Here is a 22,217-nt window from a genome sequence, read left to right as displayed (position 1 = left end):
CATTACTACCCTCAGTCCATATATTGAGGCTAGGTGTTCTCTACTTGGTGCAAATATATCTTTTGGATGAACTTTTAACTATTTATTGGGACATTAATATAAATTATGCAGATCATTAATTTGATGTTTATATTAAGGGCCCTGAGGTTTTAGTTTCACCTCGAGTCCTCGAAATCTCAAGACTGGCCCTGCATAGAGGTTTTGGCGTGAAATAGGGAAAGGTAGGGTGTTGGTTGCCTTTTATTAAAAAACATATGTTAATTAATTATAAAGGTTATGACAATCATTCATTACAGTTTGCTAAAAAATCATTCACTAGCAGGGCGGAAAATTATTAACAAGGCCATCAGATCTAGTACCAAGGGTGAACTTAGCAATCTCATGAGCGACCCCATTGGCAAGCCGACTAATTTTCAAAATTTTAAATCATGGATCATCCTGGAGATACTCAGAGTTTCTTTCTTCAGATCAACGAGAGGAGACATGTCAAGCTTCTCATTTGCAAGGAAAGGAGACAATGGGGGGCGAAGCGATTGTCTAATTTTAGACCGACGCTGGATATGGGTAGGGAGCAATCGCTTGCTCCTTAATAACGTCCAAGTTGATATGTCTGTTTGCCAACATTTTTGTAGGGGAAAATGGAGCACTGAGACTCAGAACAAGCATGTCCCACAACAGGCCATGCCTAGGCCAAGACGCCAAGTGGCAACTGGTTACGTCACAAGCAAAATGAATTAAACAAGGTCTGATGCGATTCAAGAAACTAGGTCAAAACACAGGCCGATGAGATCAATGGTTTCAACTGTATGGGATGTTTCTTCCTGCACTAGTGATAGTTCTATTAGAGAACATTAGCTATCTAATACAAACAGTTGTCACTCGTCCGGTGCACTTCCCTTATCGCATTTTTGAAAGTTCAAACCAAACAACAGATACAATTCCCATGAGCCATATCAAACTCCAAGAGCCTTTGGTCTATCGAAACTGCCCTGCAGAACTATGAACGCACGCACGCACATCCTACCCCTATGAGCATCTTCGAGAGACTGAGCCGGCATATCATCTTGGGATTTATAAAGTCACCGTAGGCGCCTCGTCGTCAAAGGGAACGTCTCCTTCCACTGAAGATGCATCGCCGAAAATACTGAAATAAATCCAGAAATAATGCGAGCACCAGGACTTGAACCCTGTCGGGCTGGGGATAGCACTGTCCCTCTAACCATCCAATCATAGGTTGGTTCGCTTTGGTTGACACCTGCCTTGATAAGCGTGGTATCAAACACGTAGGCAAAGTACGAAACTGAGCAGATATCATGTCGAGCAGACTGGACCGCATATCATTGTATGTCGTGATCCAACTATCTTTTATGTTAGCGAGCACTGAAACTATTTTCAATGAGAAGACCAAAAGAAGTTTGGTACATCATTCACGTATCTGGGACAAAACGAGATGTGGAATAGCGACATCGCATGGCGTTTGAAAAATACGGGAGACACGACGATGTTGATTCGGATAAAATTACTCTAGTGAATAAGAAATATGGAATGATTGTATTGTCATATGGAAAATTGCAGACCAAAATAGAACAAACACTATTGATAAGATTCAAAACAATAGCGACGAACCAAATAAGAAAGTAGAAATAATACATTCCGATAAAGATATGATCAAACAGTAACATTTTTCATGAAAAGAAGAGGGGAATGTCATATTTTTTCAGGACGGAAAAAAAGAGGTCCCACCGAGACTTGAACTCGGGTTACTGGATTCAGAGTCCAATGTCCTAACCACTAGACCATGGGACCGTTTGTTGTTTCAATTTCCCTATTTACATCTTTATAATATAATAACTAGAGCGCGTCAGTTATTTCAAATTCGGATGGAGAGGGGCGTCCCTGAAAAGTGAGAAATTCGGTTTACAGTTGGATAATCATTGCACGTACTACAGCATGGTACTCTCGCCGGTTACTGGTGTGAATTCTTTTGAATCAAGTGTTGCAGAGTTTTCAGTTTGTTATTCTGAATGACATTCATTACCTCTGAGTAACTTAGTGTTACATGTCTCCAATTGCAAAAATCGCATCGATCGAACATCAAGAGGCACTCTTCATTATCATGGAGAATGAATCATGCAAGTTAAATAAGAGAGCATTGTGTTCCCACTTCTCAGACAGACATAATGCGATGATTAATTGGCTGGTACTCCCTCCGTAAAGAAATATAAGAGCGTTTATATTTCTTTACGGAGGGAGTACATTTGAAAATATGGGAGTAAATTGCTCAAAGCCATCACATTTGTGACTAGGATGCTGCAAAACTACGGTTTTTGTCAAAAATCACGAAAGACCATCACTTCTATGACAAGTGAATAATAATATGCACTAAATCAGACTTGATCGTGACTAACGACAAAACTGACAGGTGGGACCCGTCTGTACGGGCTGATGTGGCAAAGACTAGTCTTAGTCGGTGTTTGGCTTGCTGAGGTGCTCGGGGGCCCACCTGTAAGCCACACCTCTTATCTCCTTCCTCCCCACATTTTTCTCTCCCTCACCACCGGCCCACTCCAGCGAGACAGATCCGTCGTCGGCCACGGTCAAGTCTGAGGCCGCCGCTCGTCCTGCCCCGGGCCGAGGCAGAGGACACCGTCGCCGCGGCCCGTCCAGCCTGGGCCGAGGTAGAGGCCGGCGTCGCCATTGCCGGCCAGAGTCACTCCGAGCACGTCTGTACGCCGATGAATCGATCTGCCCCGGCCAGGTCAACGCCGCCGCTCTCCAGTCCGTCTCCCGTCGAATCGCACCGACACCGCCAGCTAGCAGCAGTTGGTCAACGCAGCGGCTCCCTTTTGAGTCGATCCGCCTGCTCCCGCGTCCGTTTGTTGCCTACTCACGCCGCTTGCTTCTACTTCTCGCGCCGGGACAGAAAGGAGAAGGGGAAAAAAGATGTGTGGCCGACAGGTGGGACCCCGTCCACCTCAATATGCATCTGCTTACTGCAAATTTCCTGCTCCCAAGTCACCATAGCAGTAGCAGACCGCCTACTCCAAACAGCTGCAGTATCCGACTTTTCACTCGCCAATTCCAAGTAATCTACTCGTCGTCGTCCCTGAAAAGTGAGAGGTTCATTCCATCATTATTCAAAACAAAATCACAATTTGCTCAAGCACATAAAAATGATACAAAAAAATAACAGGTCACACATTTTCTAATAAGTCCAATTTGTTCAAGCACATAAAAAAAGGAAGGAAAAAAAAAGAGGTCCCACCGAGACTTGAACTCGGGTTACTGGATTCAGAGTCCAATGTCCTAACCACTAGACCATGGGACCGTTTGTTGATTCGGTTTCCCAATATCCATCTTTTTATAATATAATAACTAGAGCGCGTCTTCAAGCTGGTTACAGCCAGCAGATGGTTCTAGTTTAAACAACTCGGAGAAGCAGGAGGAGAAAAAATTGGTTCATGTTGACGATGCTGGGTTGAAGAAGGATCATGTGAAAACAACAATACCATCTCCCACAACTCTACTACTTCCAAGGCTGATGAAGGGAAGGCTCAGGGATCCGAAGGACAAGGAGATGGTGCTTCAGTTGCTACGCCAAAGAAGGAATCTAGTAGACCTGCCTTTGAAGACAACATTGTTCTTGGTGTAGCTCTCGAGATGAATCACATCGACATCAAGATGCACTCTTCATTATCGTAGAGAATGAATCGTGCAAGTTAAACAAAGAGAGCACTGTGTTCCCATAGAGCCATAATGCGATTGGCTAGTACATTTGGAAATATGGCAGCACTGGCCGGAGAGACACCAGGGCCAACTTGGAAAATAAATCATGTACAAAAACAAGAGCCTGGCAACCTCAGGTTGCATCTGCTTACTGCCAAATTCCAGCCCCAAACTCAGAAGCATGTCTCCTCACCATAGCAGTAGCAGACCATCTACTCCAAACAGCTGCAGTGTCCGACTTTTCACTAAATAATTTCAAGTAAACTACTCGTCGTCATCGTCGTCAATTACCATTCTCTGTCTTCTTTTCAAACCAGCCTTCTGACCGGCATTAGAGCCTGTCATGTCCCCAGATTCAGGCATGTCTCTGTCGTCGATGATTTTTTTCTCGGTATCTTCACGACCATCCAGCTCAGGCTCACTCAAGTCATCCAGAAGTTCAGCATCACCAACGTTATCATTAGATGAGTTCAGCTCCGGATGGAGAGGGGCGTCCCTGAAAAGTGAAGTTCATTTCATAATCATTCAAAACAAAATCATAATTTCACATATTATAGTAATTAATGTACTATCGATGGTTATTGACGCCTGCCTGTTTCAGCTTTCACTAGGCAAAAGTGCGTGTATCAGAAACAGCATAGATGCCCTCATATGTCAGGTAAATAACTTAAATGAGCTTACATGACATTTGAACCGATAGTATCCATGTCCGGAACAATGTTCTTCGAAGAATCTTGGTGTTCTTGTCTGTTCTCTGTAACATCTGATGTAGATAACCTTCTTTTCTTTCCTATGCTGTTTAAAAATAGAAGGAACTGGTCCAGTCAAATGTGTGCAAAGGAAGAAACTCATAGCATATAAACTGATGATGTTTAATAATTAGCATCATGAACATCCAATACTCAGTTCTTAATGTGTAAAGCTGAATGAGCTCACCTAAGCAGAGATCCTATGGTTTCATCATCAGAATCTGTGCCCTGTGAAGCCTCTTGATGCTGTGATATACCCGGTGGAAGATCCACCGAGGCCAGCTCCTTATTTTTGGGTCTGCAATAGATGAAGGGAAAAACTCAATACATCAAAACAGACAAGGCAGCATCAAGTACTATAGTAATCATTACTACACATACTATAGTAAGGTACTCTAGATGGTTATTCATGTCTGCCTGTTTTCAGCTTTCACTAAGCATAAAGTGCATAATACAGGAAACAACGTATCTATTCCAAGTATGTGAGGTAAATTACTTATACAGGCTTACATGATATTTGAACCAATAGTTTCAACGCCCAGACCAGTGTTCTTCGAAGAATCTAGGTCTTCTTGTTTATTCTCTGTAATATCTGACGTTGATAACCTTTTCTTCTTTCCTCTACTGTTTAAAAATAAAAGTAATTAGTCCCATTCAAATGTGTTGAGGGAAGAAAAACATAGCATATAAATCAATGAGTATTAACAATTGGCATCATGAACATTTAATAATGAGTTCTTTATGTATATATGAAGCTGAAGGAGCTTACCTAAGCAGAGATCCTATGGTCTCATCATCAGAATCTGTGCCCTGCGAAGTCTCTTGATGCTGTGATATACTTGGTACAAGATCCACGGACAGCAGCTCCTTATTTTTGGTTCTGCAATAGATGAAGGGAAACACTCAGTGTATAGAAACACGAGGCAGCATCAAGTACTATTGTAATCATTATTGGACATGATATAGTAAGGTACTCTCACTGGTTATTGATGTCTACCTGTTCTCAGTTTTCACTAGGCATAAGTGCATAATATGGAAACGATATAAGAGAAAACATACACCCTTGAACATTAAGCTATTCCAAGTATGCGAGGTAAATAACTCATATGAGCTTACATGGCATTTGAACCAATAGTCCCAACGCCGGGACCAATGTTCTTCAAAGAATCTAGGTCTTCTTGTTTATTCTCTGTAATATCTGACATTGATAACCTTTTCTTCTTTCCACTACTGTTTTAAAAATAAAAGTAATTAGTCTCATTCAAATGTGTTGAGGGAAGAAAATCATAGCATATAAACCATTGAGTTTAACAATCGGCATCATGAACATTCAGTAATCTGTTCTTGGTGTATGCATGAGCTCACCCAAGCAGAGATCCTATGGTCACATCATCAGAATCAGTGCCCTGCGAAGTCTCTTGATGTTCAGATATACTTGGTGCAAGATCCACGGATGGCAGCTCCTTATTTTTGGTTCTGCAATATATGAAGGGAAACACTCTGTATGTCAAAAATGGACAAGGCAGCGTCAAGTACTATAGTAATCATTATTGCACATGCTATACTAAGATGTCTACATGTTTTTCAGCTTTCACTAGGCATAAGTGCATAATATGGAAACAATATATGAGAAAACATAGAATATTAAGCTATTACAAGTACGTGAGGTAAGTAACTTATACGAGCTTACATGATATTTGAACCGATAGTCTCAACCCCCAGACCAATGTTCTTCGAAGAATCTAGGTGTTCTTGTTTATTCTCTGTAACATCTGATGTCGATAACCGTTTCTTCTTTCCTCTACTGTTTAAAAACAAGAGTAGTTAGTCCTAGTAAAATGTGTTGAGGGAAGAAAATCAGAGCATATAAATCAATGAGTTTTAACAATTGGCATCATGAACATTCAGTTCTTGATGTATATGAAGCTGAATGAGCTTACCTAAGCAGAGATCCTATCGTCTCATCATCAGAATCTGTGCCCTGCAAAGTCTCTTGATGCAGTGATATACTCGGTACAAGATCCACGGACGGCAGCGCCTTATTTTTGGTTCTGCAATAGATGAAGGGAAACACTCAGTATGTCAAAACAGGAGGCAGCATCAAGTACTATAGTAATCATTATTGAACATGACATAGTAAGGTACTCTCACTGGTTATTGATGTCTACCTGTTTTCAGTTTTCACTAGGCATAAGTGCATAATATGGAAACAATATAAGAGAAAACATACACCCTTGAATATTAAGCTATTCCAAGTATGTGAGATAGATAACTCATATGAGCTTACATGGCATTTGAACCGATAGTCTCAACGCCCAGACCAATGTTCTTCGAAGAATCTAGGTCTTCTTGTTTATTCTCTGTAATATCTGACGTTGATAACCTTTTCTTCTTTCCTCTACTGTTTAAAATAAAAGTAATTCGTCTCATTCAAATGTGTTGAGGGAAGAAAATCATAGCATATAAATCGTTGAGTTTAACAATTGGCATCATGAACATTCAGTAATCAGTTCTTGGTGTATATGAAGCTGAATGAGCTCACCCAAGCAGAGATCCTATGGTCGCATCATCAGAATCTGTGCCCTGCGAAGTCTCTTGATGCTGTGATATACTTGGTGCAAGATCCACAGATGGCAGCTCCTTATTTTTGGTTCTGCAATAGATGAAAGGAAACACTCAGGACATCAAAACGGACAAGGCAGCGTCAAGTACTATAGTAATCATTATTGCACATGCTATAGTAAGATGTCTACATCTTTTCAGCTTTCACTAGGCATAAGTGCATAATATGGAAACAATATATGAGAAAACATGAACATTAAGCTATTCCAAGCATGTGAGGTAAATAACTTATACGAGCTTACATCATATTTGAACCGATAGTCTCAACCCCCAGACCAATGTTCTTCAAAGAATCTAGGTGTTCTTGTTTATTCTCTGTAACATCTGATGTGGATAACCTTTTCTTCTTTCCTCTACTGTTTAAAAACAAAAGTAGTTAGTCCTAGTAAAATGTGTTGAGGGAAGAAAATCATAGCATATAATTCAATGAGTTTTAACAATTGGCATCATGAACATTCAGTTCTTGATGTGTATAAAACCGAATGAGCTCACCTAAGTATTGATCCTATGGTCTCGCCATCAGAATCTGTGCCTTGCGAAGTCTCTTGATGCTGTGATATACTCGGTGAAAGATCCATCAACGGCAGCTCTTTAGTTTCGGTTCTGCAATAGATGAAGGGAAACATTCAGGACATCAAAACAGACAAGGCAGCATAAATAACTTCATATGTCTGTGGCATGTTTGCACTCAATTCTTATCAAGGGAAAAATGCAACCTAGAGTCCTAAATTAGTTGCACATTTGCCGGTGACAAAACTAAAAGACGAACATCACAATACATGCTATGGAGTGTACTCAAAAGAATAAATGTCATGCAAGACCAAATAATGTGATGTTGTTTTTGCAGAAACAAATGTTTGTTCATACATTCTATGGCATTTCCAGCATAACACTGGCAACTTCAAATAAGTTAACAAAAATATCTGCATTTAACGGTTTAGATTGCATACTGGCAAAATTGCCGTGCATTTGTCAGAAAACATACTTCTAATATAGAAGCCTTTTAATGGTAAAAAATTCTTTTTTAGAGCACACACACAAAAGCGTTACATATCTTTCATTGACAGGAACAAACTGAAAGAAAAACATATCACGCCAGTAGAATTAACTCATGAAAGCAACTATATGCAGGAAATTACCTGCGCTTACGTAATTGCAATGTTTCTTCATCAGATGATATTGAATGATTATCGCCGTTATCATTCTTATGGCTTAACACAAGCAGCCTTTTCCTTGTGCGCCTGAAAAAAATGCAGGCTAGACTTAATAGCAAGTAACTACAGTACCAATTAATTATTAAATGCACTGATTTCTTTTCACAATGTGCTTACGACCATGTATGTACTAGTTTTGGCAACTTTGGCCTGCTAGTTATGCATCCCATCTTACTGATAACTATACATGACCCATTGTTGAGCATGTAACACGTGTTCACGGCCACTAAGAAAGAATGAGACAGCTGGTCCTTTAGAATACTCCCCTGATGAACATTCAGTAATCAGTTCTTGATGTATATAAAGCCAAATGAGCTCACCTAAGCACATGTCCTATGGTCTCATCGTCAGAATGCGTGCCTTGTGAAGTCTCTTGATGCTGTGATGTGATCGGTGAAAGATTCTCCAATGACAGTTCCTTAGTTTTGGTTCTGCAATAGATGAAGGTAAACACTCAGGACATCAAAACGGACAAGGCAACACAAATAATGCATGTATCTGTGGCATGTTTGCACTCAGTTCTTAGCAAGGGAAAATGCAGCCTATAGTCCTAAATTATTTCCACATTTGTCTATGATGAAGCTAAAAGTTCTTAGCAAGGGAAAATGAAACCTAGAGTCCTAAATTATTTCCACATTTGCCTACGACGAAACTAAAAAAAGAACATCAGAAACATGCTATGGAAAGTAATCAAAAGAATAAATCTCATACAGGACCAAAGAATGTGATGTTGTTTTGCAGAAACAAATGTTTGCTCATACATCTCAGGGCATTTCCAGCATAATCAATAGCAGCCTAAAATAAAATTAACCAAAAATATCTCTGCAGAATCTCCGGGCATTTGTTAGCAATCATACTTTCTGACATAAAAGGCCTTTCAATAGTATGACAGTCTTTTCAGAGCACAGACAAAAGCTTTGCATATCTTTCATTAACAGTGTCAGTAACAAACTCAAAGAAAACATATCACGCCAATAGAATTAACTCATGTAAGCAACTCCATGCAGGAAATTACCTGCGCTTGCGTGCTTGCAATGTTTCTTCATCAGATGATACTGGATGATTATTGTTGTTGTCATACTTCCTGCTTACCCCATCCAGCCTTTTCCTTGTGCGCCTGAAAATACAGGCTAGACTTAATGGCGAGTAACTACCAATTAGTTATGAGATCACACTAATATATTTTCATGATGTGCTTACGGCAACTGATGTACTAGTTTTGACATCTTTGGCCTGCTAAGTTATGCAGCCCATCTTACTGATAACTATACAAAATTGATTGTTGAGGAAGAATGACGCAGCTGGTCCTCTATAATATCAGCTGCTGAACATTCAGTGGTTTGTTCTTGATGTGTATAAAACCGGATGAGCTCACCTAAGCATTGATCCTATGGTCTCGCCATCAGAATCTGTGCCTTGCGAAGTCTCTTGATGCTGTGATATACTCGGTGAAAGATCCGTCAACGGCAGCTCTTTAGTTTCGGTTCTGCAATAGATGAAGGGAAACATTGAGGACATCAAAACAGACAAGGCAGCATAAATAACTTCATATATCTGTGGCATGTTTGCACTCAATTCTTTTTTTTTCGAGAAAACGCAAAAGAGTTTGCGTTTCATTTCATTGAACAGGAAGAGAACAGCAGTACAGGTACAACCTCCCGGGAGGAGGGACACACGCACACACACCATCGTCCTCACCAGACAAGCAGGTGAGGAGGTGCTACCAACTACAGACCGCAACAACGAAAGGTCTAGCCTTGTCCAGCCTCCAACCATGAATGGCAAGGTAGCTAGACACAGAGCCTCAAGGCCGCGTCACAGCCGTTGCCAGGCGCCTCCGAAGAAGACTGCATCTCCAGGGCTGACCGGGCCAACGTACCTTCCACCCATATGTGCCTAGGAGACGGCAGGTGGATGGCAGGACCCAGCCAGAACTAGCGAAGCCATCGTCTTGGACGTGCCGGCGCCGGCGTACATTGCGCCCCGGACGCCCACGCTCTATGCTGCAGCCCTCATCACAGCATCGCATTGCCAGCAAACCTCGCCGGAAAGACCGGGGAGGCCACCATCTCCAGCTGACGCATAGGGGACTCCAAGTGCGACCCAAGCAGCGCTTTCAAGAAAGGAACGGCGCTGAGACGCCGTCGCTGCCTTGTCCAGGGAACTGGACCAAGGGTTTCCCCCGGTGCCCGAGGAGAGGGTCCAGTCTGGGCCATGACAGCGCCTCCATGGAGGTAACGGCACCCTCAGGTGTCGCCGTTGTCAGCGCAGGCCAACGCCGCGCAGGGATTTCGCCCGGCCCAAGACCAGAACCCCAAAACCGCCGAAGCAGAGCAAACAGGAGATGGGGAAGCAGATCGCCAGAGAGGACCACCAGCACCGAGAGGGAAACCACGTATTGTCACTGTCGATGTAGGGAAGCACCGGCCAGCGCAGTGCAGCAGCTGCTGGATGGCTGCCAGACAAGGCCAGCCATCGCACGGGACGCGTCGAGCAGGGCTAGTGGCGCCGTCGCGGAGACCAGCCACCTGCACCTTGCCGCCGCCGACCATGGCCGCTGCCGCGCCGGCCCGCAGCCTCCGCCACCCGGATCCGCCGGGGCACAGCCAAGCAGCCGCAGCCGCGCCCCCAAAGGGTCGCGCCGCGCCGCCCGCGTGCTCGCCACGCCAGTCCAGAGGCCCGACCCTCTGGATCTGGGGCCGCCGTCGCGAAACCCTAGGTTCGGAGAAGCGCAGCTCCGTCAGCCTCGTCGAGCCCCACGCTCGAGGGGGGAGGCCGCCTGGGAGCGAAGTCCCGCCGCCGCCGGATCCACCAGGGCTTTGCCCGGCGGGGAGCACCGGCGGCGGCAGGGGGAGGGGGAGGAGGAGGGGAGGGAGCGCTTGAGGGCTGCGTCGCCTCCCGAGTCGCCCGTGGGGAGGGCGACGCGGGGGAGGGGGGGTCTTGATTTTCCAACCTTGCACTCAATTCTGATCAAAGAAAATGCAACCTAGACTCCTAAATTATAGAGGGTATCCTAATCTAATCAATGGCAACTTAAAATGAAATTAACCAAAAATATATCTGCCGATTTCCGGGCATTTGTCAGCAATCATACTTTCTCATATAAAAGGCCTTCTAATAGTAAGACAGTCTTTCCAGAGCACAGACAAAAACTTTGCATATCTTTCATTAACAGTAACAAACTAAGAAAAACATATCACGCCAATAGAATTAACTCATGTAAACAACTCCATACAGGAAATTACCTGAACTTGCGTGCTTGCAATGTTTCTTCATCAGATGATATTGGATGATTATCGTTGTTGTCATACTTCCTGCTTAACCCATCCAGCCTTTTCCTTATGCGCCTGAAAATGCAGGCTAGACTTAATGGCGACTTGGCGAGTAACTACCAATTAGTTACTAGATCACACTAATTTCTAATCATGATGTGCTTAGGGCAACATATGTACTAGTTTGAACATCTTTGCTCTGCTAAGTTATGCATCCCATCTTTCTGATAACTATACATAACTGACTGTTGAGCATGTACTACAGGTTCACGGCAACTGAGGAAAAATGACACATCTGGACCTTTATAATACTCACCTAGGGAGCATTCAATAATCAGTCCTTGATGTCTATAAAGCCAAATGAGCTCACCTAAGCATACATCCTATGGTGTCATCATCAGAATCCGTGCCTTGCAAAGTCTCTTGATGTTGTGATATACTTGGTGAAAGATCCACCGCTGGTAGCTCCTTAGTTTTGGTTCTGCAATAGATGAAAGGAAACACTCAAGACATCAAAACGGACAAGGCAACATAAATAACTTCATATATCTGTGGCATGTTTGCACTCAATTCTTGGCGAGGGAAAATGCAACCTGCAGTCCTAAATTAGTTATATGTTTGCCTATGAAGAAAGTAAAAAACCAACATCACAATACATGCCATGTAGTATGTCAAAAGAATAAATTTTAGACAATACCTAATAATGTGATGCTGTTCTGCAAAAACAAATGTTTGTGCATACATATCCCATGGCATTTCCAGCATAATCACTGGAACTTCAAATAAAGGTAAACAAAAATATCTAAATGTCATGATTTAGATTACATAATGGAAAAAAATCAGGCATTTGTCAGCAATCATACTTTCTGGTATAAAAGGCCTTTTAAGAGTAAAACAGTCTTTTTAGAGCACACACAAAGCTTTGCATATTGTTCATCAACAGTAACAAACTCAAAGAAAAACATATCACACCAATAGAATTTCAATTAACTCGTGTAAGCAACTCCATGCAGGAAATTACCTGCGCTTGCGTGCTTGCAATGTTTCTTCATCAGATGATACTGGACGATTATCGATGCTGTCATGCTCACCGCTTAACCCGTGCAGCATTCTCCTTCTGCGCCTGAAAATGCAGGCTAGACTTAATAGCGAGCAACTACAAATTACTGTACGTAGTTATTAAATCACACTAATTGCAGAGCTTCAGCGAGGGAATGAAAATTCTACCTGCCGTGATGCCGAGGTTGCGGTCGGACTGGTGGCTCTCGATGATGGGCGCCGGACCCCTGGACGCGAACTTCCACTCGCGGACCTGCCTGAAGACCTCCCGCCGCAGCAGCCTCTGCAGATCCTTCAGATTGTCAGCACAAACGCGCAGCGGGAGTCGGCGAACAGCGAAAGGCCGGAGGTGAGGCGCGAGAGTAGGGGCGTTGGGGTGGGGTACCGAGGCAGTGCTCGCCCTTGACGTAGCCGCCGGCGCCTCCGTCGTCGTCCTCCTCCTTTGGGGCGCCGCCGCCGAGGCCGGCGAAGGTGCGCGGGAGCACCGCCGAGTCCATGGCGCTCCGCTAGGGCTCGGCCGCCTGGCGGGAGCTGGTCGCGGAGGGGGGCGGGGGGATGGATGGAAGGCGCCAAGAGAGCTGGTCGCAGTGGAGTGGGAGGGAGGCGGAGAGATTGGGGAAATTTTACCGCCGCCGCGCTCCATTTCCGGCGGGGTTTTCCCGGGCTTTTCGGCGCTTGGTGGGCGGCCAACTAAAAGTGTGGATCGACAACTTACGGCCCGATTGATGAATTTTCTTTTAAAGAGAATACTATTTTTTTTGATAGAACGTCAGCTTAAAAAGGTCCAGAAACCAGGTCCGATGCCATTCCAGAAACCAGAAGACTTAAAAAAAGGTGTAGCTGGATTTAACCAAGTCTCAGTGACATTATATGCAAAAAAAGGAAAAGAAAAACTAAAAAGGAAATTTTGTACGGATCCCGTTATAAGATCTCACGGATATAGTATCAGTGAGACTTAGCAAGACTTTTAAGGAACGATCTCAAGTGACTGGATGAAAAATAATCGCCCCCGCGTCGTCCGCCTCGGCGACTCGGGAGGCCTCGCGATCCACCCTTTTCGACCTTTGTTCCGCAAAAATGTTGGTCAGGATCATGGTCCAGCTGAACCTACGCTCAAAGCCATTGATTCCTGGACACTGCTCCTACAGATTTGTGCATGGTTGATTAAACAAGTCATGGCGAAAAAAGTTTGCATGCTATAGAATGCATGGCGCGAACTATTCAAGGGGGTTAGCTGGTGTGGTCATGCATTGCGTGAATTGTTTATTCTAGCTTATGAGCCCTGCATCGCTAAGCAACCCTACTCAATTCGTATACAATAGGCAATATAATAGTCAAGACTCCAACGGGCATGGCAATGTTGTCTTCATGCATCTCAACATTGTTTCCTATTTGTTTATTTGTTCTCTCTTCCCAAGAGCAACAATGAGTAGGCTAAGGTATACTCCCTCCGATTCTTTTTTCTCTGCGCATAAGTAGCGTTCCAAATACCAAGAAGAGCCCAGCTGGTTGTTTTTTGGACTGTTTTACCCTTGTGCATGCATGGAAAGCGCTGGACATTTTCAGTTACTGCATGCATTGGATTGGCCGGACCATGTGGCTCCTCTTATCTCTCCCAGACCCGCAGTACGGGCCCGCTGCATGGCGTGATTCATTGGCTGCCATTTCGTTGCAGCTGCCAAAGCAATGCTAATTACTCCGGTCAAAAGAGGGCATGCTCGGAAACTTGCCAACGCGCGCAGACTATTAAGGAAAAAATCAAAATAAGTTATGCGCAGACTAAAGCGGATCGGAGGGAGTACGATGCAATGACAAGGTAGAGAATCTACACTGTTTACTATTTGTTTATTTATCTTTTTTGGGAAAGGTTTGTTTGTTTGTTGGTTTATCCTCACCCCACACCTCCTTCTCTTTTCATTTATCCAGTCTATGGCAAACAGTGTTCGCTCACATAGTTCTTTTTCAACAAGAACTCTTCCGGTTCAAAGTCCAATGATATCAGTAATACTTAATAGATAAACAAAATTCCTCAAGATATCTCACATATATTTTTATTGTTGCAAAAAACATCAACAAGTTGGTCCACCAACAAGGGAATGTTCTGAATACAATCAAGAAGGGCCTTGCTGACTAAACGAAGCCTAACGCCTTCAGTTTATATGATGGTGCCGGGAGCTTCAGCCAGAAAAAACATGATAAAAGTAAGTGTATTTCTTGTTGTTACAATAACTTCTGTGTTTTGTGTGTGTGCGTTCAGTTCACATTTTTTGAAATTGGGAGGTCTGACATATCTGCCTCTGTGATGAACATCAAGTGTTTTCATGTCACTTTATGGTGGCATCTCTGTTGGAAGTCAAGTGTTTTTATGACAGACAATTCATATGTTAAACATCTTCATATAACATATTTATGAATTTATAAAAAATAAACAGTACTTCCATGGATGAACAGACAAAGAGTTATTTACCCAAAACCACCACACTTGGGGCTAGGGTAACCAGTTGGTACCAGATTTGTGTCAAGGCACAAAACCCCACTGAAATTGTGCCTAACATGTAACGCGGAGTACTGATGCTGGGATTTGGTCGCGAAAACAGCCGAACCGACAGGTAGGGCCCGCCAAAGACCAAGCAAATAAAAAAATGTTGACTAGGTGAGGTGGCAGATGAGATGCGGGTCCCGCCTGTCATTGACACGTGTTCATCTTCATCCCATCTTTATTTCTTTGGAGCATTGCGTCGAGCAGCTCGTGGGCATCCCAGCCATCTCTGCCATGCGAGCCGAGAGCTCTATAGCCATGGAAGCCAAGCCCCTGCTCGAGCTTGCCCCAGGCCGCCTCAGCCTCTTCCCTACACGTCATGAACCCTCGAATCCCGCCGCCGTTCCCGCCGGCATGGACGGCCGAGCCGAGAGCTCCATGGCCACCATGGCCACGGCAGCCGAGCCCTACTCGAGTTAGCCCAGGGCCGCCTTACGCTTCGCGTCGGCGTGCTGGCCTGTGGGCAGGGCCAGCAAGGAGGCGCAGCTCCCGCGCTGCCTCTTGGGCAGGGCGACTGCGTCGGACAGCGCGACGGGCAGCCTCCATGGACGACGACAAGCATGCCCTTGCCTTCTTCTTCACGCAGGTGTGCTCATTCATGGCGTCGGCGTGTCCGAGCACTCATACGTGCTCAAGGTGAGCCACTCGCTCCTTCCCCACGCAGCCACAACTTGGCTCGCCCGACACCTTACCCGCGCCGCCGCGTATGCTAGCTTCAGCAAGGTGGTCACCACCTTGGTAATTGGTAGGAGGATAGGAAGAGCTGCGTGAGCCTGCGGACGGGATGGAGAAGTCCGGCTCGCCGTTCCTTTGGTCGCTGCTCCAGCGTGGCCATGGCATTCTGTGCCTTCTTCAATGGCTACAGGATGAACGCAGACAAAGTGCTCGATGGAATGCTCCATAGGAAAAATGTCATCAAGAAGATGACTTTCTAGTCATTGACAGGTAGGGCCCGTGTCTCATTTGCCACATCAGTCGGTCAAACTTTTTGGTCTTCGCCACGTCAGCCCGACAGGCGGGCCCTATTTGTCGGTTCGGCTGTTTTCGCGACCAAATCCCAGTATCAGTGCTCCGCGTTACATGTTAGGCACAATTTCGGTGGGTTTTTGTGCCTTGGCACAAATCTGGTACCAACTGGTTACCCTAGCCCCAAATGTGGTGATTCTGGGTAAATAACTCGCAGACAAACGTTTTTTTATTCATCGGACATTGGCTCAAGCGCTAAAGTGCCTAGAGAAGTGTGCCAACCCATCAATACGAAGTAAACGAAACTAGCCCGCGCAGGCCTAGGGGTGCGCTAGCCCATCAGTATAAGCAAAGAGATTAACGCAGACCTAGAGTTGTTTAAGCCTTAACCCATTTTTTTGAATTCAAAGGCACACCGATCCGCATGCAGAAGGCTGGAGAATCGTACGACGTGGAACATAGATTCGACCGAACCATGATCCTGAATCGCGCGTCTCCTTCGTTCCGTGCGCCCATCCCTTGCCGCCGGTCGGCACCAGCGGGCTTGCCCGTGCGGCCGCCGGTGGCGGCGGGGTCTGTTCCCGCGGCATTTTAGGCGGGCATCTGATGAGGTACGAGCAGTGACCAGACGTCATGAAGGTTGGAAATTGCAGCAACAATGACAGATCGTGGACGTGAGCGGTGGCCTCGTTGCTGGCATACCATGCGGATGCAGCTCTATCTTGGTTGGGAAGCGACCTCGTTGGAGCCAGGAAAACTGCACAAGAGATGCAACCTGTTTCAACTTGGATGACCTGATGACTCGTGGTCGATGTATGACGACGGTCATGTCCTTCCCCTCGATGTCATCTGCTACAGCAGGCGAGGATAGCGAAGCTAGTGGCGGCGCACGGTGGTGCATCTTCTGATGCAGATCAACCATCGGCTGCCACTTCTGACGATGATGCGGGGCCTCCAAAGCGTCCCAAACTTGGGATTTTGGCAATGACAATGCCCTTCCTTGTTGTCAATGACTTCGTCATGTTGTGGCGAGCAGCTCTTGACACGGCTCATCAGCTTGCTCGTGCCAGCATGACCTTTGCTCGCATCAGACCCCGTGTGTGTATGCAGTTGCTGGGATCGTGGCAAGTGGAGGAGACAACATAAGATGACTCGATTGGGTGGTGCTTCTCGAGTACCTGGTCTCGGTCTCCGGGGTGAAAACCCTAGGTCCGACCCTTGTTAGTTATACCTGACAATGACGCCGTTCTTTGTGTCGTTACCCTGATGAGGGCATTATTGGAGTATGCTCGGACTTGTTCTTCAGGTTGAAAACCCACGATCTGCCCTTCGGAGGTTGGATCCTTTGCACGATCTGCCCTTCAGAGGTTGGATCCGGCGATGACGACGTTCGCGTGTCCTTCAGAGGTTGGATCCGGCGATGGCACGTTCGCGTGTCGTTCCCTTCCTGAAGACATCGCCTTTTGAGAACCTTTTTCGCAGTCTTTATGTTGTCAAGAGACTTTTGAGAACCTTTTTCGTAGTCTTTATGCTGTCAAGAAACTTTTTGCCGACGGTGTAGTCTTTATGCTGTCAAGAAACTTTTTGCCGATGGTCACTGTTGTATATGACTTTGCTGTGTACCGACGTGATCGTGTGTTCGCTGTGTACATCATAGTTATGCAGAGGCCGGGTGCATACTCATTGTGATTGTATCGCTCGATTATAAGTTATGAGTCAATAAATAGCGCCCTTCACCAAAAAAGCAAGACTTAAAAAAAAAGGTTGATGGCATTCCAGAAACCAGGTCTCGGCGCCGGCGAATCCAGCGCCGCCGGCCGACCACCACCACGGATCCAACCAAACCTACTGATCCCATGTACAAAGATGCTAGTACAACGAAAGCGACTCCCTGACTGACCGACAGACAGGTGGCTACACATACAGACAGCACTGCAACCTATCACCAACCACGCCACACATCACATGATGCCGGGCTGATCGAGGTGGTCGCTGCAGTTGGTCGACGGCACGGCGGAGAGCTCCAGCCTCCCCGTCCACTCCTCCCCGGGCCTCAGCGTGATCTGCCGCTCCGCCGCCGCCGCGTCCACGCACAGCGTCTGCTTGTACTCCTCGTCCCCGAAGTCCGCCATCGTCTTCGCCTTCTTCTCCCACGGGTTCCACACCACTGCCATGCCAACAGCACCATCACGGAGGAGATATGCAGACTGCGTTACCATCATACACCACCATGGCCGGACGGATGGAAACGGATGAAATGATGTGCGTCGGTGTCTTACCGGTGTCGGGGAGCCCGTCCTTCCTGATCACGAACGTGCGCTTCTTCTCGTGGTCCAGCACCGCTATCACGTTCGGCGAGCTGACGTACACCCGGTCGACCTGCAGGCACACCAGGTGTTAGCACCAGTTAAGTTTTCACTGCAGAGAAACAGCACGATTCTGAAATTTTGACATTGCTAAATGAAATGCATACTGACATTCGAAAAGATGGGTTTGAGTTTGAGCTAGCATCAATAAATTGAAATGTATACATTACTGTTGAAGCTTCTCTTAATATTCAGATATTCACCTCTGATTCGAAGGTTATGGCGTCTCCTTGTTCGGTGTGGCGTTCCCGCTGGCTGAGATTGTCCAGGTAATCGAGGGTCTCCAGGCCTTCTATCCTCACCTCGCTGAAGTTAACAGGGCATGCCAAAAGTCATTTGTGTCAACATTGTATGACATCAACAGAAGGCAGTTCGACAGTGAGGCGCAAGAAAGCGCTTATGTTGGGTGCATGTCGGCTGACCTGATGTCTGAGACTGAGAGGTATGTGTGGTAGGCAAATGAGAAACTGAATGGCTTGCCATTAACGTTTCGGATGCGCGATACCAGTGAGAGGTCACCATCCTTTGTGAGAGAGATTCTCAGCCGGAACTCGAAACTGCAACCAAAATCAAGTGATCAGGTAAAATGCATGCAAACACTGAAGGGAAGGGGTACAGATACGGAACAAGAACGAGAGAACAAGGAAATCCCCCTCTCATTCTTATGTCTTCAGCATCTATATTCGAAGTGGCTACCAGTCGCCAATTAAATGCGCCGCTGAATCTTAACCATACTCATCAGAAAAATTACCCTATATGTATGAACATCGGTATTATCATGCTACATTCTCTACCTAAAGGAACATTGTCACTAAACGTGCACCGCATATCTAATCATACGAATATCGAAGAACAAAATATCATCAGAGGTACAGGCTTCGGCTGTTAACAGAAAGTATGTGCAGCCAGAAAGTAGGTGCAGATTAATCAACAGAGATGAGATGCACACCTATGTGGCCAGCTCTTCACGTCCTCTTCAGATGGCTTTAGGATAAGGTCAACGGAAGATCTGCTGCCGCTGTCACTGCGACTTAATCCTGGACGCTCCTCGTCAAGGGCCCACATTCTGTTCCTCGCAAATCCATGTCGCTCCAAGGTCCCGCAGTTTCCAAACTGATAGGGTTTGAATTATTATCAGTAAACTCCAAGAAAAACAAGCAGCTCTGCTCTCCTATCCATTCCCTCCATCCGAAAAAGCTTGTCCCAAACTTGTCCCTCAAATTGATGTATCTAGCACTAACTTGGTGCTAGATACATCCATTTGGGGGACAAGCTTTTTCGGACGGAGGGAGTAGTATGTTGTACCCTCTGATATGCAGATAATCAGATACAAAACTTATCCGCGGGATGTAGTAGTGTGGTACCTGTGGAAAGCATATCGGAATCCCGCCACGCATCGCCTTTGGTGGCTTCATGATTGCCTGCACACCAAGAACCTGGGTTATATGCAAGTGCCTAGTAAGACAATGGAACACATAAGACATAAGAGTAACTAACTGCAACTGTGGTACAGCCCCACATGTCCTACAAATCGGACGAATGACTATGGATCAACGAAGCCGATGCTCGGACGGAGGTAGCACCATAACTGACTATGGAGGAAGGCATTGTGGTTCGGAAATGGACCTTAATTGGGACCACAAAGTATGAAGTATGTGAACTATGGAACAAAATTCTAGCCTGTCTTCTCCAACCACCATTACAGTCTACTTAAACACTCTTGTCTGTCCTCCGATGTTAAATTCAGAAAATGCATACAGCCTGCGCATAATCCACCCCCACATTGGCGTAATTGTACGCAACAGTGAAAGCAAGTGACACACTGAATGGGGAATTTGTATTTTGTACTGCTCGACATGAATTTCTCCGGCACGGCACAGCACAGCACAGAACAGAGCAGAGCAGAGCAGAGTAGAACAGAGCTGAACTGAAGAGTGAGGAGCAGGAGGAGGGGTAGGCTAGGCTGACCTTGCTGCTGGTGAAGAGGAGTTCGTCGCCGCGGTCGTTCGTCCAGGAGACGACCTGCCCGCCGTGCAGGCTCACCTGCAACCAATGCCCCAAAACCCCATCAGAAATTCAGAATCACGCCCAACCCGACCAGCCTGAGACTCTGAGAGTGAAGATGGGGGACGCACCCGCGCGGTGGCCCCGCTGGGCGAGCGGAGCAGGACGGCCTGGCCGGCCCCGTCCCTGCCCGCCTCCGGATCCGTGGCGCCCGCGTAGCGCCCCATGCTCATCCACTGCCGGCAGCCGGCCGGAGCCAATCGAGCGCAGATCGACGGACGGGCGAAGCGAGCACGGGTGGCACCGCAGGAGGAGGAGGGGCGCGGGATATGTATGCGGCGCGGCGCGGCGACGTCGGCGTTGGGGCGGTTGGGGCGTCACGCGCGGCGGCACTTTCCGTGTGAGTGAAAGCAAAGGCGGCGGAGAACCCGTGAAGCGCCCGTGAGCCACCACCCACCTCACCTCACCTCGCCTCGCCTGGCACCTGGCGCAGCGGCCGTGGCAGCGCTCCTCCTCCACCTCCGCCTCTCCTTTTCTCCCCAACCAAAACTCCACCCGCCCGCCTGCAAGCCCACCCGCAACCGGGGGAGGGAGGGAGGAAGTCCACAAGGCACGGCACGTCGGCACGGCAGCAGCAGCGAGCAGAGCAAAGCAACCTAGCACTAGCAGCGGATCACACGCAATGCCATGGGAGGGAGAGGCTCCTGACCTCCGGTGGTGGTACTACTGGCAGGCAGCAGGTAGTAGTAGTAGCTGGTCTGGGCTGGGTGGCGCCGGAAGAGAGCGAGGGAGGATCCGAGGCGAGATCCGGGGCGGCCGCTGCCACGTGCGCGCGCGCGTGCCGCGTCCGGAGGGAGGCGGGGTGCCGACTGCCGTGCCGAGTGAGTGAGTGACTGGCTCGCTTGGCCCGCGCGCGCGTGTCCTCTTGCCGACCCTCCTCGTAGCTGAGCTCGTGGCCGTGGCCGATTTTGGCGCTTCTCGAGGCGTTTCCCGTTGCCACGGCGCACCCGCTTTTGACGCCTAGCTGGTGTACTGGCCTTCCTGTTTGGTGTTTGCCACCGGAAAAACAATTTTTTGAACTTTTGAGCCGCCTCCGCGCTCCAACTTTTTATTGTATGCGGTCATTTTTTTTGGGTGATATGTGGTCAATTAGGGCATGTACAATGCATAGCCTCAAGGTGATGCCTCGCATGCCATGTAGGATCGGATATGACGTAAAGTAGGTTCGGATAGGGAAGCAGGATCCTCTTCAGGAGGCGGGTGCTTAAAGAGAAAAAGCATGGTCCGGTGACAAAAGCTGAAAATGTTGGAGTGAAAAGTAAAGATGTGTGTACTAGAGTCTTTATTTTTTATTTTTTAATGAGGCCCACTAGTGATAGCTTGCATTGAAGAGGAAAAATGAATGTAGATGCTTCATCATGAGACATATGTATCCATATGCCACCATTGTACATGCCCTTATAATTGACCATATAGTAGATTGAATAAACAATCCAGAGGGGTCGTTATATGTGGATTTATCATCATGCTTAAACCACATCATGACATGTGCAAAAGTTATCATGATGCATACACCATTACTACTTGCCATGATGATTTTTTTTAGAAAGACTCAATCTATTCATCAAACATTAAGACAGTAAAAAAAACATAAGAAGCACCAAAAATTACATCTACACCACATAACGACAACCACAAGC

At 46.5% G+C, this 22,217-nt stretch overlaps 2 non-coding genes and 1 pseudogene across 2 annotated transcripts; all 3 read right to left on the bottom strand.

Moving 5' to 3' along the window:
• Positions 1-1,734: 1,734 nt before the first annotated feature.
• On the bottom strand, positions 1,735-1,806 carry TRNAQ-CUG (transfer RNA glutamine (anticodon CUG)). The gene has a single exon. It is a non-coding gene; the product is annotated as a tRNA-Gln (tRNA).
• Positions 1,807-3,256: 1,450 nt separating this feature from the next.
• TRNAQ-CUG (transfer RNA glutamine (anticodon CUG)) lies at positions 3,257-3,328 on the bottom strand. Its single transcript has one exon. It is a non-coding gene; the product is annotated as a tRNA-Gln (tRNA).
• Positions 3,329-3,713: 385 nt separating this feature from the next.
• On the bottom strand, positions 3,714-21,432 carry LOC123147287 (uncharacterized; annotated as a pseudogene).
• Between the last annotated feature and the right edge of the window lie 785 nt (positions 21,433-22,217).

The sequence above is a fragment of the Triticum aestivum genome, chromosome 1B (genome assembly GCF_018294505.1).
Source record: "Triticum aestivum cultivar Chinese Spring chromosome 1B, IWGSC CS RefSeq v2.1, whole genome shotgun sequence".
NCBI classification, from domain to species: domain Eukaryota; kingdom Viridiplantae; phylum Streptophyta; class Magnoliopsida; order Poales; family Poaceae; genus Triticum; species Triticum aestivum.
This window is presented reverse-complemented; position numbering and strand designations above follow the sequence as displayed.